This window comes from Stenella coeruleoalba (genome assembly GCF_951394435.1).
Source record: "Stenella coeruleoalba genome assembly, chromosome: 8".
Taxonomy (NCBI): Eukaryota; Metazoa; Chordata; class Mammalia; order Artiodactyla; family Delphinidae; genus Stenella; species Stenella coeruleoalba.
In genome coordinates, this window is record NC_137154.1 from 100,480,087 (window position 1) to 100,491,024 (window position 10,938).

Consider the following 10,938-nt stretch of genomic DNA (forward strand, 5'->3'; position numbering starts at 1 on the left):
GGCCCAACCCTTGGAAATATCTGAAAGCACATGTTTTCCTAGTTTTAATGATGTCAGGATTGATCACATAAATTTGCTTGTTCTCAGACTTATCTATACCATCTAAAGTTTCCCTTCAATCTTTCATCTAACAGATTTTAGCCCTATTGATTATTGTTAACAAGATCTGTTATTCATTATGAGTTGAATAATAATCTTAATTGAAGTATAATTCATATATAATAAAATGCACATATTTTAAATATACAGTTTGATGTGATTTGAAAAATGTATAAACCTATATAACCACCATCTCATTTAAAACATAGAATATTTTTATCACCTTAGTAAGTTTCTTCAGGTAACAATCCACTCCCAAAAGTATTATTCTAACTTCTATCACCATAGAACTAATTTTATTTTACCTGTTCTTTTTTTTTGGCTGCATTGGGTCTTCATTGCTGCGCGTGGGCTTTTCTCTAGTTGCAGCGAGCGGGGGCTACTCTTTGGTGCGGTGCGTGGGCTTCTCATTGCGGTGGCTTCTCTTGTTGCAGAGCATGGGCTCTAGGAGCACGGCTTCAGTAGTTGTGGCTCACAGACTCTAGAGCGCAGGCTCAGTAGTTGTGGCACACGAGCTTAGTTGCCCCACGGCATGTGGGATCTTCCTGGACCAGGGTTAGAACCCATGTCCCCTGCATTGGCAGGCGGATTCTTAACCACTGTGCCACCAGGGAAGTCCCAGCCTGTTCTTGAACTTATTATAAAATAAATTATACAGAAAGTACTATCTTGAGTCTGGTTTCTATCACTCACCATAATATTTTTAAGATTCATGCATGTTTCACTTACATCAAAAGTTTATTCTTTTTTTCCCCATTGTATACATACCCTACAATTTATTAGATCAATTCTCTTATTGATGGACATTGAGTTGTTTCCAGCTTTGGGCTATTGTGAATAAAGCTGCTATGAACATTTTCATACAAGAGTTTTGATGGACATACACACTCATTTCTCTTTGGTAGGTAATTAAAAGTAACATGTATGAGTCATAGGGTAGGCATATGCATAACTTTAAAAGAAATTGCCAAAGGGTTTACCAAAGTGGTGGTACCAATATATAGTCCTACCAGTACTGTATGAGAATTCCAGTTACTCTACATAATTCCCATCACCAATTATTATCAGTCATTTATTGTTTTGTTTTTTTTACTTTTTGGCTGCACCTTGCAGCATGTGGGATCTTAGTTCCCTGACCAGGGATCGAACCCTCACCCCCTGAAGTGGAAGCTCAGAGTCCTAACTGCTGGACCGCCAGGGAGTCCTATCAGTCATTTAAATTTTAACTAGCCTACTCATCGTAAAATTTATCTTACACTTTACTGATAACTAATGGAATTCAGCCACTTTTTATGCTCCAGGTAGATAATAATTCATCCATGTTTCCTTCTAATACTTTCATTGATTTAAATTAACTTTTGATTCTCCATTTGGAATTTACCCTTGTAAGAAAGTGATCCAATTTGATCTATTTCCACATGACTAGCCAATTAGTCCAACAACATTTATCTTTTATCTATTTTTTAATATATCTTTACTGGAGTAAAATTGCTTTACAATGTTCTGTTAGTTTCTGCTGAACAACATGAATCAGCTATATGCATACATATATCCCCATATCCTCTCTCTCTTGAGCCTCCCCCCCCCACCCCAGGTCATCACAAAGCGCACCAAGCTGATCTCCCTGTGCTACGCAGCAGCTTCCCACTAGCTATCTATTTTACATTTGGTAGTGTATATATGTCCATGCCACTCTCTCACTACATCCCAGCCTCCCCTTCCCCCACTGTGTCCTCAAGTCTGTTCTCTACATCTACATCTTTATTCCTGCCCTACCACTAGGTTCATCAGTACCATTTTCCTAGATTATATATATATATATATATGCGTTAGCATATGGTATTTGTTTTTCTCTTTCTGACTTACTTCACTCTTTATCACTGACTCTAGGTCCATCCACCTTACTACAACTAACTCAATTTCATTCCTTTTTATGGCTGAGTAATATTCCATTCTATATATGTGCCACATCTTCTTTATCCATTCGTCTGTCAATGGACATTTAGGTTGTTTCCATATCCTGGCTATTGTAAATAGTGCTGCAATGAACATTGTGGTACATGTATCTTTTTGAATTATGGTTATCTCAGGGTACCAGAAATATTTATTTTAAAGTTAACATTTTTCTCAACTAATTTGAGATGCCTCTTTCATAATATGCTGAATTTCCATTAGCACTTAACACTAATTCTGGGTTCTCTACTTAGTTAAATTTTTCTACACATTACCTCTACCTCACAACATACACAAAAAACAAATTCAGACTGGATTGTAGGTTTAAAGTGAAAAGTATAACAATAAAACTTCTAGAAGAAAGCACAGCATGTAGTTGTAACTTTGGAATAGGCAAAAGGTTACTTAAACATCATCTGAACAGCAAAACCATTTTTAAACATTGATAAGTTAGACTTCATTGAAATTAACAATGGCGGTTCATCAAAATGTATCAGTAAGAGAGTGAAAAGACAAGTTAAGGACTTGGAGAAGATATTTGCAATACTGATATCCTAAGTAGAACTTGTATACAGAACATAAAAATCTTACAGCTTTCCTAGACAAACAAAAGCTGAGGGAATTCATCACCACTAGACCTGCCTTGCAAGAAAAGCTGAAAGGAGTTATACAAGGTGAAATAAAAAGATGTTAATTAATGACATGAAGACATATGAAATATATAACACACTGGTACAGGTAAATATACAGTCAAACTTAGAAAACTCTAATAGCATGGTTTGTTAACCACTTAACTATACTACAAAGGTCAAAGGAAAAAGCATTAAATATAATTTAGCTACTATAATTTGTTAATAAATACACAATATAAAAAGAGTTAAATAATGACCTCAAGATATAAAAAAGATGAAGTAAAAGAGTGAAGTTTTGTAGACAATCAAAATTAAGTTGCTATCAGGTTGAACTAGATTGTTTTGCCTATGAGATGTCTTATATAACACTCATGGTGGAGGGGAAATTGGAAAAAGATAGTCAAAATGTACAAACTTCCAGTTATAAGAAAGTTGCTAAGAGCTCTCATCACAAGGAGACTTTTTTTTCTTTTTATTGTATCTCTATGAGATAAAGGATGTTAACTAAACCTATTATGATGATCATTTCACAATATATGTAAACCAAACCATCATGATATACACCTTAAACTTATATAGTGATGTATGTTAATTATTTCTCAATAAAACTGGGGGGCGGGGGGAAGACTCATGGTAACCACAAAACAAAACCCTTGAGTAGAGGCACAAAAGATAAAGAAAGGGGAAACAGCAAACCACCATGGAAAACACCAATTTACAAAGGTAGGCAGAAACAACAGGAAAAAGAAACAATATAAATACAAAAAAAACAGAAAACAATTAATAAGATGGCATTAGTAGGTCCTTACATATCAATAATAACTCTAAATGTAAATGGATTGAATTCACCAATCAAAAGGCACAGAGTGGCTGGAAGGATAAAACAACAAGACCAAACCATGTGCTGCCTACAAGAGACTGACTTCAGTTTTAACACATTATTGACTGGGAGATTTTTGCAGAAACGAATGCTTGTGGCTATAATATGTCTCCAGTCAAAAATGTGTTAAGGACACAGATAGGCTGAAAGTGAAGAGATGAAAAAAGGTAATCCATGCAAGAGGAAACCAAAAGAAAGCAGGGGTAGCTATACTTATATCACAAAAATTAGGCTTTAAGCCAAAAAACAGTAACAAGAGACAAAGAAGGTCAATATATAATGATAAAGGGGCCAATTCACCAAGAAGATATGATGATGATAAATATATACAAACCCAACTTCATGAAGTACATAAATGTATTAAGACAATACTAGCAGAGTAAAAGAGAAATAGACTATGACACAATGGTAGTAGGGAACTTCAGTACCCTACTTTCAACAATAGATAGATCATACAGATAGATGATCCAGATAGATCATCTGGACACAAAACAAGTCTTAGGAAATTTTTAAAGATTGAAATGATACCAAGTATTTTTTTCTGACCACAATGGTATGAACCTAGAAATAAAGAGTAAAAGAGGAAACTGGAAAATCTACAAACATGTGGAAATTAAACAACACACTCCAGAACAAGCACTGACTCAAAAAAGAAATCAAATGAGAAATCAAATAGTATCTTGAAGCAAATAAAAATGGAATCACAACATACTAAAATTTATGGGGTACTGCAAAAGCAGTTCTAAGAGGCAAATTTATAGTGATAAATGCATATATTAAGAAAATAGAAAGATCTCAAATAAACAACCTAACTTTACACTTCAAGGAACTAGAAAAAGAAGAACTAACTAAGCCCAAAGTTAGCAGAAGCAAAGAAATCACAAAAATTGGAGTGAAAATAAATGCAATAGAAACCAAAATTTTTTTTAAATAAACAAAACTAAGATCTGTGTTTTTTGAAAAGATAAACAAAATTGACAAACCATTAGCTGGACTAAGAAAAAAAAGAGATTCAAATAATAAAATCAGAAATGAAAGAGGAGACACTACAAATGATAACACAGAAATAATAAGGATCATATGAGACTACTAAGAACAATTACAAGCCAATCAGTTGGTTAACCTAGAAGAAATGGATCAATTCCTAGAAACATAAAACCTATGAAGACTGAATCAGGAAGAAATAGATAATCTGAACAGACCAATAATAAGTAAGGAGACTGATTCAGCAATCAAAAACCTCCCAACACAGAAAACTGAAGGACCAGATGGCTTCACCGGCAAATTCTACCATACATTTAAAGAAGAATTAATGCCAATCCTTCTCAAAGGCCTCCCAAAAATTAAGGAGGAAGGAACATTTCCAAATTCATTTTACAAGACCAGCACTACCCTGATACCAAAGCCAGATAAGGACACTACAAGGAAGGAAAACTAGAGACCAATATCTCTGATAAATATAGAGGCAGAAATTCTCAACAAAATATTAGCAAACTGAACTCAACAACATATTGAAAGGATTATACATTGTGACCAAATAGGATTTATCGCTGGGATGCAAGTATGGTTCAACCAATGCACATCAATAAATGTGATACACCACATTAATAGAATGAAAGATAAAAATTATATGATCATCTCAATAGATGCAGAAAAAGCATTTGACAAAATATAACATCCTTTTGTGATAAAAATCCTCAAAAAATTGGTTATAGTAGGAACATAAAACCTACAACCAAGAATATGCTTGTTCAGATTCAATGGAGAATTCACAAGCTTTACAGGCAAGCAAAAGCTAAGACAATTCAGCACCACCAGACCAGCTTTACAACAAACACTAAAGGAACTTCTCTAGGCAGAAAAGAAAAGCCCACAACTAGAAACAAGAAAATTACAGATGGGAAAGCTTAACAGTAAAGGAAAACATATAGTAAAGGCAGGAAATCAAGAGGAGAGCACAAATGCAGGACATTGGAAATGCATGTGAAATTGAGACTATCAACTTAAAGCAGTCTTGTATACATATAGACTGCTATATCAAAACCTCCGATAACTGTGACATTAAGGCATCAAAGGGTTTCTTTCCTCCCCAGGGTTCCCCTGTTTCTTTCTTTCAATCCTACTCTAGGTCAACCCTTGGGCCAATTATTCTCCTAGGTATCTTACTTTCTTTTTTCATTCCAAAATTAAAATTCCTTCTCACAACCTCCTAAGGCTCTGAGAATTCAGGGTCCTTTTCTCTCTGAGCCTCAGGTTAAAACTACTTTCTATGAAGCCACCTAAATGCTGGCTTTACTCTGCTACTTCTCCTTGGACTGTGGGCACAGAAATTTTCCGATATCTTCCCTTCTGCACACAAAAATCTCTACTCGGTTCTTAATTCTTTTATTTCTAAAAATGTAAACATATGTAAGAAGTACAGCAGATACAAAGAAACATGGTGTAAAGAAAACCTCGTTCACCATCTGGCATGTCCTGTTTAAGACTTTCATTTGTAAGAAGTGGTTCTCAGTTGGGGATGGTCTTGCCCCCACGGTTGGCATTTGGTGATATCTGGACACATTTGTGATTGTCATTATTGGGATGCTACTGCATCTGAAGTGTAGAGGCCAGGGATGCTGCTCCACATCCTACAATGTGCAGAACAGTCCTCCCAAACAAAACATTATCTAGCCCAGAATATCAACAGTGCTGAAGTTGAGAAACTCTGATTTACAACATCACCATATTTCATTCCACCTCAACTCATATAGCATCTGCCCCTCCCAGCTGGGGCATCTCACTGATTATTAGGAATTTCAGGACAGGAGTTTTGCTCCTGAGTGAAAGGAAGTAATTAAATGTTCTGACTTAATGGCAGGACATTTAATTTAAAATTTAATCCAACCACACTGAATCCCATTACACACAGAGCTTTGATAGTGGTGGCAAGTAACAGCAAATATGAGACATATACCTGCCCTCAAAGAGCTTGATCTTCTTGGGAGGAAAAGAAATACACACTTGGAGAAGTAATAAGAATAAAAAGCAAGATATGAGTATCAGTGCTCAAGACATAAATAAGAATGATTGGGAGTAACATACATGAGTTGGCCCTTAAATAGATTTAAAATGAAAGCGTTTTAGACATGAAAGCAATTAACATAATATCTAATGTAACTCCATTTAACAGGTGAGAAGAAAAACACAGAGAAACTAACCTGTCCAAATTATGCTGGCAAATTACTGGGAAGAGAACTCTGGTCTCCTGATTCCTGACCCTCGCTGTTTCGTTTACAACCGTTGCCTTTGTGACTGCTAAAAAAGAAGAGAGAGAGATGAGCAGAGAAGGCCCTGTACGAACAATGGTAGAAGTGTACATCATCATCATAGTTATAATAACAATCACTGCTGATATATGAATGCTTAGTAAGTAGACTGGTGAAGGGCTCACATTATGAAGTATCAGAAAGTAAGACTGGAAAGGAAATGAGCAGCTTGGGATGAAGAGATAAGATTAAACTAAACAGAATATCAACAGTCTCAGTCTAGGTATTTTAGAAGTTAAATGAGAAATAAAGGTAAGTGCTATAAGAATTTCAAAAAGGGTCAAATTCCAATGGCTGAGGGTAATCAGGCATGGCTTGGTGGGAGGGGTAAACTGGAGATGAGCTTTCAAGAGGCACAGGATTTGAAAGGAGGTAAGAGGGGAACCTAGATAAGGAAGGGATCCAAAGTTAAATAAACCAAGTGGCTTTGAGGACAGTGAAGAAACAAGACTGACTACAATGGGAAGCTTGAGTAGAGGGGACCTGGGAAATGAGGCTGAAAAGGCATGATGGGTCCAGATCATGCAGGGCCCCAAGAAGAATGAATTTACTCTGGCAAAGAGAGGCCACTGCAGGTGCTTTAGCATAATAACTTGATTAATGTTTTAGGACAACTCCTCTGGCAATGACGTATAGGATGGACAGAGCCAAGAGAGATAAAAGGGAAGGCAGAGAGCTATTCTTCTCGTAAGAACAGAATAAAGAATATTATAAAGACTAAAGAATATACAATATTTATAATGCAGTGAGTTATTATTTCATATACACTATGCTAACGTACTTTTTCTCTGTTAATTCTCACAGAAAACATACAAAGGAAGTCGAATTATCATCTCCATTTTTAAAATGAGAAAATAGAATCAAAGAGAGGCTACATAACTTGCCCAGGTCACATATCTAGGCATTGGAGGAGTCAGAATTTGAGCCCAGATAATATGGCCCAGAGCCTACAGTCTTAGCTACTATGCCATATCCTTCAATATTATTAAATGTGTCTGAAAGAATCCAAGAACAAAATAATAGGGCTGAACTAATGATTAGTGGTAAAAAAGGAACTGGAAGGAAGAGAGATGAGACTTTACAAGGGAACAAATGACAGAACTTAATGAGATATATGGAGATGAGAAAGAGTAAAAAATGATCATCTCTTGGGCTTCCCTGGTGGCGCAGTGGTTGAGAGTCCGCCTGCCGATGCAGGGGACACGGGTTCGTGCTCCGGTTAGGGAAGATCCCACATGCCGCGGAGCGGCTGGGCCCGTGAGCCATGGCCGCTGAGCCTGCGCGTCCGGAGGCTGTGCTCTGCAATGTGAGAGGCCACGGCAGTGAGAGGCCCGTGTACCGCAAAAAAAAAAAAAAGATCATCTCTTAAGGGGTGAGAGCACAGGGAAATGATAATACCATTCACCCTTGGAAATCACAAGGGTGAAACCAGAGGGGAAAGATGAGTAATATTTCAGATATGCTGCATTTGCAAAGATGAAAAGAAATTCACGTAGAAATTCTAATATGCAGATAAGATAGATTTCAGAAACTCAGGAGAGAGTAAGGATTGAAATTACAGATTTTGAAACTATCTCACATAAAATGAATAGTGGAAACAAAAAAACTATTAAGCTCTCCAAGGGAGGGAAAAAAAAAAAAGGACCAATCCTTGGGGACCAGCAACAATTGAAAGGCAGAGGAGAGAGGCAGGAGCAGAAGCAGGACAGGGTAGTCTCCCAGAGTTCAACAAATGAGAGTTTCCAGAAGAGAGCAGGCTGCCTTCTCTTTTCACTCTGTACTCTCCCGGAAGATCTCATTCTCACCTATTCCTTAAACTACCATCCACACACATGCAAATAAAAGATGAGAGGTCTACACTTGAAGGAGTTTGAAAATGTCAACAAAGGGGTGAGGTAAGCAAAGATATCATAAAGGAGTGATTAACTTAAACATGAGCATATAACCAGTTGAAAGCAATGTTCGAATGCATAAAGATGCTGATGCGTTAATTAAACTAGCTAGGCCGAATCAGGGAAAGCATCTGGAAAAGGATGCATTACTACCGAAAGGTAAGGAAACCATGTTAAACTACGTCACTTAGACACAATCAGCAAAATTCAGATTATGGGAAACTTCACAGAACAACCTGGTTCCTTCAACAGGTTGTTGAACAACTGGTTCCTTCAACAAGCAAATTGCAAGGGAAAAATATGGAGGTGGAACTTGTAGAAGAAGAGAAGCTTGAAAGACGTGTCAACCAATCACAACGTGTGAAGTGGACTGGGTCCTGGGTTAAACAAGCACAGTAGAGAAAAAAAAAAAATTATGAGGCAAGCAGAAAATTAAACTGGATATTTGATGATATTAAGGAAATACATTAAATATTTTAGCTGTAATAATAATATTGTGGTTATGCTTTTTAAAAGTCCTTTATGTTTTTAGAAATCATACTGATATATTTATAGCTTTCAGATGCCTGCTATTTGCTTCAAAGAAACACAAGAGGAGTTATGTAGATAGTGATATGGGAGCAGCGAGATTGGCCAGGAGTTAATAATTGTTGGGGCTGGCATTGAGTTCACGGAGCTTCATTTTTTCCATATGTTTGAAATTTTCCTTCATATTTTTTTTAAAAGATGCAGTTTGGTTTGCAGGAATAGGATTTCCTTCCATATACTGTAGTTTAAATGGCCCTGGTTAAGTTTTCTTGACCTGAGTTCAGTGGATTTCAAGGAACCACGAGGATTATCAAATCAGATCTAGACAAAGCTGGAGGATGAAGTGGTCCACCAAAAAACAGGGATTGAGTTGAACACAAGATACCACTTGAAAGATGACGGAAGATAGATCCTTCAAGTTATTGATTAAAGGGTTTCAAAGATAAAATTTTAACATAAAGGAGAACAAGAAACTAATGGGGGTGTGTGTGTAAGGAGTTTGCTGAATGAGCAAAGCAGTAGGTAAGAAAAATGACTCTGTCCGCTCTTGTTTCTAAGACAAATTCAATGCCACTGAAAAAGACATGCAGCTATGAGATGACGAAACCTAAACGTGGGATATTTGTTCATGAGAAAAGAATGTGTGCACTAAAGTCGTGTTAAGACACTGGAGATCTAGGGGTCGGGTCATTCAAACCTTCACAAACTACTTCTGTCTTCTTCTCCTTTGTTTATTCCTTCTTCTTTCCCCCAACAAATCCAAAGTGCCTTAGAGGTAGTGCAAAGGCCCTAGGACAAAGGGGTAAGAGTAAGAGGTAATATGAAGTTTGGAGGAAAAGATTACGGATTATTTTCTCCCTCTCACTGAATACTGAATTTAATAGTGTAAATTAAATTTGTCACCTTCCTATTTGTTGTGAGGTGGGGTACAGAACGCTCAGGACGAGGGGGACAAGTTGCTTTAGTTAGGTTGCAGGGCAGTGATGAGGTCACTGCGCTGTTAAGACCTCCACCCTTTTTCTTTTCTAGGTCTCACCGCCAGCAACTCCCAAAGCACTAGACTTTTCCCCCAGGTACGTAAACAAAACAAAACAAATTTAAGGGTAAGATTATGAGAAGGGAGCAGACGGGAGCATTCCAGAGGAAAACCACAAGCGAGGCCTCGTTCACCCAAGGAAGTTGGAGTGGTGGGAGCAGTCTGACAGTCACTTTGGCAAGGGTTGGAGACACAGCAATGGGTCAAATCATAGAGCCTCGGAAACCACGGGAAGGACTCTGCGGATGCGCGTCCGGTCTTTATACGGAACCTGCGCGTATCAGACTCCAGGGCAACCGTCAGGAGGCAAGAGGCGGGACCGGGGGAAGTGGCTCCAACCCGGCTCTGAGAGCCGCCCTCCCCGATGTCTCCCAGCCCCACAGCCGCCGGAGCAGGGAAGGGAAGATTCCCCTGAGGTGAACGGAACGTTTAGAACACCTCTCCCCAAATCCAGCTACCTCGCTGTTAACCGAGGCTTGAGAGTCCTCTCCTCCCCTTCGGGGACACCTAAAAGCGACGCCGCCGCGGTTCCGGGTTACGCGCTGGAGCTCGGCGCGTGGCGGCCCTGGCGAATCCAAGCCCGGAGTCCCAGGCCTCCTCCCGCCCATGG

The 10,938-nt window shown here is 38.2% G+C and overlaps 1 long non-coding RNA gene across 1 annotated transcript; it reads right to left on the bottom strand.

Moving 5' to 3' along the window:
* Positions 1 to 6,042: 6,042 nt before the first annotated feature.
* Positions 6,043 to 10,920, bottom strand: LOC307190596. The gene is made up of 3 exons (XR_013829501.1): positions 10,787 to 10,920; positions 9,990 to 10,081; positions 6,043 to 6,861 (listed from the first exon to the last, which is right to left on the bottom strand). It is a non-coding gene; the product is annotated as an uncharacterized lncRNA (long non-coding RNA).
* Between the last annotated feature and the right edge of the window lie 18 nt (positions 10,921 to 10,938).